The sequence below is a fragment of the Oryzias melastigma genome, linkage group LG6 (genome assembly GCF_002922805.2).
Source record: "Oryzias melastigma strain HK-1 linkage group LG6, ASM292280v2, whole genome shotgun sequence".
Lineage (NCBI taxonomy): Eukaryota > Metazoa > Chordata > Actinopteri > Beloniformes > Adrianichthyidae > Oryzias > Oryzias melastigma.
The window spans coordinates 11,486,505-11,492,504 of record NC_050517.1 but is presented as its reverse complement, the minus strand read 5'-3'; the positions used below and the strand labels follow the sequence as shown (position 1 = coordinate 11,492,504).

Below are 6,000 nucleotides of genomic sequence, written 5' to 3'. Positions count from 1 at the left end.
CCAGAGTAGAAAACTGATGTATCGTCTGCAAACAACAACAACTTTGCAACTTTATGACCAAAATAAAAAGTAGGGGACCTAATATAGAACCTTGTGGAACTCCGGTAGTAACATTTAGATGGTTTGAGTTTACTCCATTTACTTTTGCACACTGTTGTCGATTAGTTAAATAACTTTTAAGACACTGGAATTACAGGCCCCTAATTACATAGTAGTGCTGCCACAAACAATTATTTTAATAGTCGACTAATCACAGATTATTTTTTACAATTAGTCGACTAATCTAGTCATGCTCAACTTGAATGTAAAGCACACATCTTAACCATCATTAGCTTTAAACTAACTAATAAATATATATAGCATTAGCTGCAGTAATTCTAGTGTGAATGCTGTAAGCTGAATTTGACCGCTGAAGATGCTGAAGTTGATAGCCGAAATCACTGTAGCTGATAGCGAAAAATGCTGAAGATGATAGATAGCTAAAATATTAGTTAAATGAAAAATTAGCCTAAAAAAAAACAAAAAAAAAGGCCTAAGTTAGCCAAATCAGCTAGCATTGAGCTGAAATATTAGCTAATCTCCAATTTAGCCCCAAAACTGAAAAATTCTCTAATTATCCAAAGTAGCTAACAAGAAGCTGAAATATTATCCAAACTCCAAAGTAGCCTAAAAAACCTCAAAAATCTAATCGACTATTAAATTAGTCGTTGACTATTTTAATAGTTGATTAGTCATCGATTAGTCGACTAATCGTGGCATCCCTACCCCATATATAGATAATTTAGATAACTAACCATGATTAATTGTATCAAATGCTTTTTATAAATCAATAATTCTGCTCTTTTAGCTCCTAATTGGCAAAACACCTGATCCTTTTAATAGGTATTAGTCCACACAAAGTCTGATATTTCAATAAACGGCTTCATGTTGAGAAGAAAGGGCTTGAAATGATGGATGGACTGGGTTCCTGTGCTTTGTTTGTCCTGTCTGCGCTCCCTCTGAATGCTCATGCTGCTGACACAATAGGAAGTCTCACTCATGTAGCACTGCAGCCTTTGAGAGCCTGCCAGCACACCGAGCAGCACGGAGCTAATTCTAGACAGAGCCGTCTTATCCCGAACAGAGGCATTTTGCTATGTGGAAAATGAAAAACCTTGACTGCAAGAGTCAAGAATGCGCTTGTGGATTTCTGCTCATCTTTTCCCTGCTGCTCGCTCAAGTGAGCCGTACCTGCTGAGCGGCGGTCAAGTCCGAACATGATGGTGTGGGTGGGACCGCATGTCTGTGAGGTCTGTGAGAGTCTGCATCTGTAACACCCTCAGCATACAGACGGGAACGCGTGAGGGAAGTCTGGACATGATGTTCTCTGTAACACGAGAACTGCCTGTTTCCCCGGCTAACAGGAAAACACAAATTAAGTCACCATGTACAGAGCAAAAGGAAAGCATTCGGTTTGATGTGAAACCTGGTGGAACCACGCTCACTTCCTGGTGGGACTGTGTCCTCACAGTGAGCTGTTCTTGGAGTGTCGTGGTCCACACTGACATCAGAGTGTGTCAGAGTGGAAGCGTTCACAGACGACAGTATTAATAGCTGCTTGAATGTGACACGAGGTGATAACCTTCACTGTGTTCCATTCAAAAGATGAAGAGGAAAATTCCTGTTTGTCAACAGCCGGGGTCTTTGCTTGTAAACCCTCTTCAGCTGGTCTCTGATGCAATGACATCTGTAAATCTCCTCGATAAAATTCTCCTTTTTGAGGAGCAAAGTGTTAGAATGTTAAGTACAATCAACCTCAAACCATCCCACTTTAGAGGAGCAGGCCTCCACGGTACTGTACCAGAGGATGTTCGATTCCCAAACATTTCATTCACCTGCTGTGATCTCTCCTTTCTCTGCTCTGACATGCTTTAGGAAACCACGTTCAGGCTGACTTGCAGAGCTGGTCCATGCTGCCATGACTAGACGACTAATCGACTATTAAAATAGTCGACGACTAATTCAATAGTCGATTAGTTGTTACTTTAAGTCAGAGTGTTGCAAAGGTGAAAGTTGTATTGACAGTCTGCTATCTTTTTGGACTATTTTGCCATCTATTAAAATGTTTATAGCCTATTTTGCATTTAACTAATATTTCAGCTACATGCTAGCTGTTTTGGCTAGTTTAGGCTTTAGGCTGACATTTGACAGAAGCTCAAATAATTTATTTTCAATATAAAAGATGCTCTGTGCCAAACAGGATCATCTCACTGCAGTTAAGTGCAGCTAGTAACCAGTGTTGTGCAGCATAAGATAATATGTGCTTTTAACTCATAAAAGATCAAACTTTTTACCAAAGTTTTTCTTTCCATATCAAATCTGTTCATTCTGGAGGTAAAGTTGATCAAACAAGACGTCTTCAGGTCAACAGGATGTAAAAACCTACATAGTTTATCATCTATGTGAACCTCAGACATCAGTTTATACATTTAACTAATCTAAATTAAATAAATGATAATTAAATAATTCTTACTTTAAAAAAAGAAAAATAAACACATTTTTTCTTTTATTTATTTTTGTTCTCTTTTCCCCTCTTTGTCCTCATCAGTCTTACTCTGCTGGGTTTTCTTATTTTAGTTTGGATCTTGGTAGTCTTAGTTTTCAGGCTTTGTTTATTTGTTTTCTTTAGGTAGTTTTGGTTAGACATACATTATCAGGATCTGCTGACTCAGACGGTCGACATGTCTGGAACAGCAGTCTCTATGATTTATTTTATGTTTTATAAAGAGATCAAAGAGACACATGTGGATCTGGAGCTGCAGGTTACAGATTCCTGATCTAGAAGGATGCAGTATCTCTTTTTGTGACAGAGCTGCACCATATAGCTCTCTTATGAATCGTCCGACCAATGGGAACTGGACCTGAGTATGGAGTGACTGACTGGCAGCAGCCACAGGCTCTTGATTTGCTGTGAACTGGTACCTTTGTGAGAGTTCTTGGTTCCTGCTGTTCCAGCAGTTTCTGTTTCTGTCATTGTCTGGAACTCCATGTGTTTGATTTTCCTCCTCTGTGGTCAATCATAGAACTTCCTGCTGCTAACCCAGATGCAACTCTGACAGATTTAAAATAATCGGACGATTGACTTGTGCACACATGAAAGTGTTTGTACATGAGCTCAGTGTTGAGTCCTTTGTTTGCTTTTGCTTTGTTTCTAATCTGACTCAGATTAACTCATGTAAACTCTAAACCAGAAGGAGTCAAAGTAACACCAGAGATTACATTTTCAGCTTTGTTGATCTTAAAAGGCAATTTTATTATTTTGTAATACAATTATAGAAACAATCTCTTATTTACAGTTAAAAAAGTATGTAACGATTAGTGCCATCCAGTTCACTTCACACAAGTTTATTTACTCACTGCGTTTGGTAAAATATTATATCTAAAAGGTGAAACTCCTAGCATCAATGTGAGCTAAATGTAGCAAATGGAGACCTTTCTTTCTCTGAACCTGTTGAAACAACCAAATGAAATGTGTATCATTGATAAATGTAATATAATAACATATATTTCAGAGATTTCACAAAGTGTGATTATTCATAGAGAAGAACATCTTTCATTATAATTTTATTTTCATACAAAAAAGATTTTGAACTATCTGTTAGCCTAAAAAAGTTTTGTCGATTAATCATATTTGTAATAAATTTCAAATATTAAAAGGAAGATTTTAGGAAATCCAGACATCAGAACTTTATCATTGTTGATCACAAACCTTTCTTTGAACAGTCTAAGTTCTGTTAGGTGGAGTCTGTGTGTGTCTTTGGAGTGTGGTTTTGTGGTTGTGTTCCTGTGTGTATGCATCTACACCACAGAGAAATGAAGGCTCACCTGTTTGACCTTGAATTCAAACAAACAGATTTTTACGTTAATCCCTTTCAGAATAGAGCACTGTATTATCCCCCTGAGCCCACTCGCACACAGACCATAATGCTCAGCACACCAGCTGGGCTCTAAATGAACTTTTTTGATCGTGATGACAAAATGCAGTAGGGCTGGTAGATTCCTAAAAGCTACTGGTTGTTGGAATTTGAGGTTTTAGGGCGAAAATCTCAAAAAGACAGGTAATCATACATAATCAATCATACATATATGTCATTATATTACGTTTATTGATCTTAACATGATTCAAAAACAAGAAACATATTTCTTCTATCAAGGAATCAAATTACTTTTGGTTTTATCATATCAGAAATGACATGATTTTGAACTTTTCTTTCGTGCATTTTTCACAACATGATTTATTTAAAACTCCAAGATAGGACACACTGAATAAACATGTACAGTAGAGTGAAAAGTATTCAGTCAGCCACAAGCTGTGCAAGTTCTCCCATTTAAAAACAAAAGAGAAGCTTGAATTTCATCAGGTAAAAGAAACATGATGAGGAGAAAAGTTTAGAAATGTATTCAATAAGTTAAGGATAATGCCAGACGGAGTCTCTATTATCAGAAACTAACGGAAGACTTGGAATCCGGTTTCTTCAGCAAAGTCCATTCATGCCTGATAATGCACACCTCGAAGAGCATTATCACATTTAAACCATGGTCACTTACAAAATAAATATTAAATCAAGTATTAGTACTTTAATGTTGTTATGTTTAACATTTAAGTAGTTTTTCATAAGAAGAGCACTGTATATGAGAAGTGGACTGAGTGATCCCTCCCCCTGACATTCCAAACAGGAAGTACCTGTTACTCAGTCATTCTATTGGCCAGAATAACCGTTCTTATTCTGATACCTTTTTTAATATTTTCTTGATAATGCTCATTTCTCTTTCAGAGTATTTTTATCTGTATTGCTTAAGTTATAAACTGACCAATCAGATGTCTCAATAAAAGAACATGGTGCCTGCCGGCCTCCATATGATTGGCGAGAGTGGTTGTCATAGAAACATTGATTCAGACCCACTTGGACCAATCGCCGCTCACTGATGACGTCTGCCTCTAACATGGCGGCGTCCATATTTGGAAAAACAGAAACTGAATTGATTTTACTTGATTAATCTATTTTCAATGGGTGGTGCTGGATACTCACTCCATTTCACATATACAGTCAATGATGAGGACGAACAAGATGTTATTTTAAGGTGTATTTTAATTTGTTTTTTATATAAAACATCCAAGTTTTCATCATCAGAAGACAGTGGATTTATGGTCTTTGTAAAATGCTCATATGTATTAGATTTTCACTTCATGTAATTACTGACGTCATATTTGCTGTTTAAAATAAAATAGTGAATGTGGTGTCCGAATTGCTTTTGAAATCAAGGACACAAGATAATCCTGAATTATATAGTCTAATGCTTTTAATTACCCGTTTTGTGGTTTTCTTTGTGTTTATCTCATCCTTGTGATCCTAAATTGTTCAGTTCCTCTAGTATCACGTCCTTTCATCTCCTCCTTCTTATATTCTCATATTCTTGATTCAGAATCAAGATATAACTGGACCACGGTATAACCAAAGCTCAGCGAAATACTTTGTAAATCTAACTTTGTTAGGTAACATTGTACATGAGGGCTGTCAAACTCAATCGTTCAAGGAGCCAAAATCCAAAATTCACCTTAGGGGTCGAAAAACATTTATTGAACAATCTAAAACTACATTTTTAAAACTTTAAAAAATGTGACCTTTTGACATTATTATGAAATATAGATATATAGCATTACCTGCAATAATGCTAGTGTGAATGCTGTAAGCTGAATTTGGCTGCTGAAGATGCTAGTGCTGATAGCTGAAAACGCTGAAGTTGATAGATGAAAATGCTGAAGCTGGTTGCCAGATAAAATATTGTCAAATTAGACTAAAAAACAAAATAAATAAATAAATAATTTGGTTAGCCAAACAGCTAGCATGTAGCTGAAAAAAAGCTAAATTTCAAAATACCCTAAATAACTGAAAAAAGCTTAAATTAGCCAAAACAGCTAGCTTGTAACTGAAATGTTAGCTAAACTCCAAAATAGCCTAA

The 6,000-nt window shown here is 36.4% G+C and overlaps 2 protein-coding genes across 14 annotated transcripts in view; both read left to right on the top strand.

Moving 5' to 3' along the window:
- mon2 (MON2 homolog, regulator of endosome-to-Golgi trafficking) overlaps positions 1-6,000 on the top strand; it is a 448,157-nt gene that overhangs the window by 218,944 nt on the left and 223,213 nt on the right. The gene's annotated exons all lie outside the window — the stretch shown is intronic.
- Positions 1-6,000, top strand: part of tnikb (TRAF2 and NCK interacting kinase b) — a 68,438-nt gene that overhangs the window by 3,874 nt on the left and 58,564 nt on the right. The gene's annotated exons all lie outside the window — the stretch shown is intronic.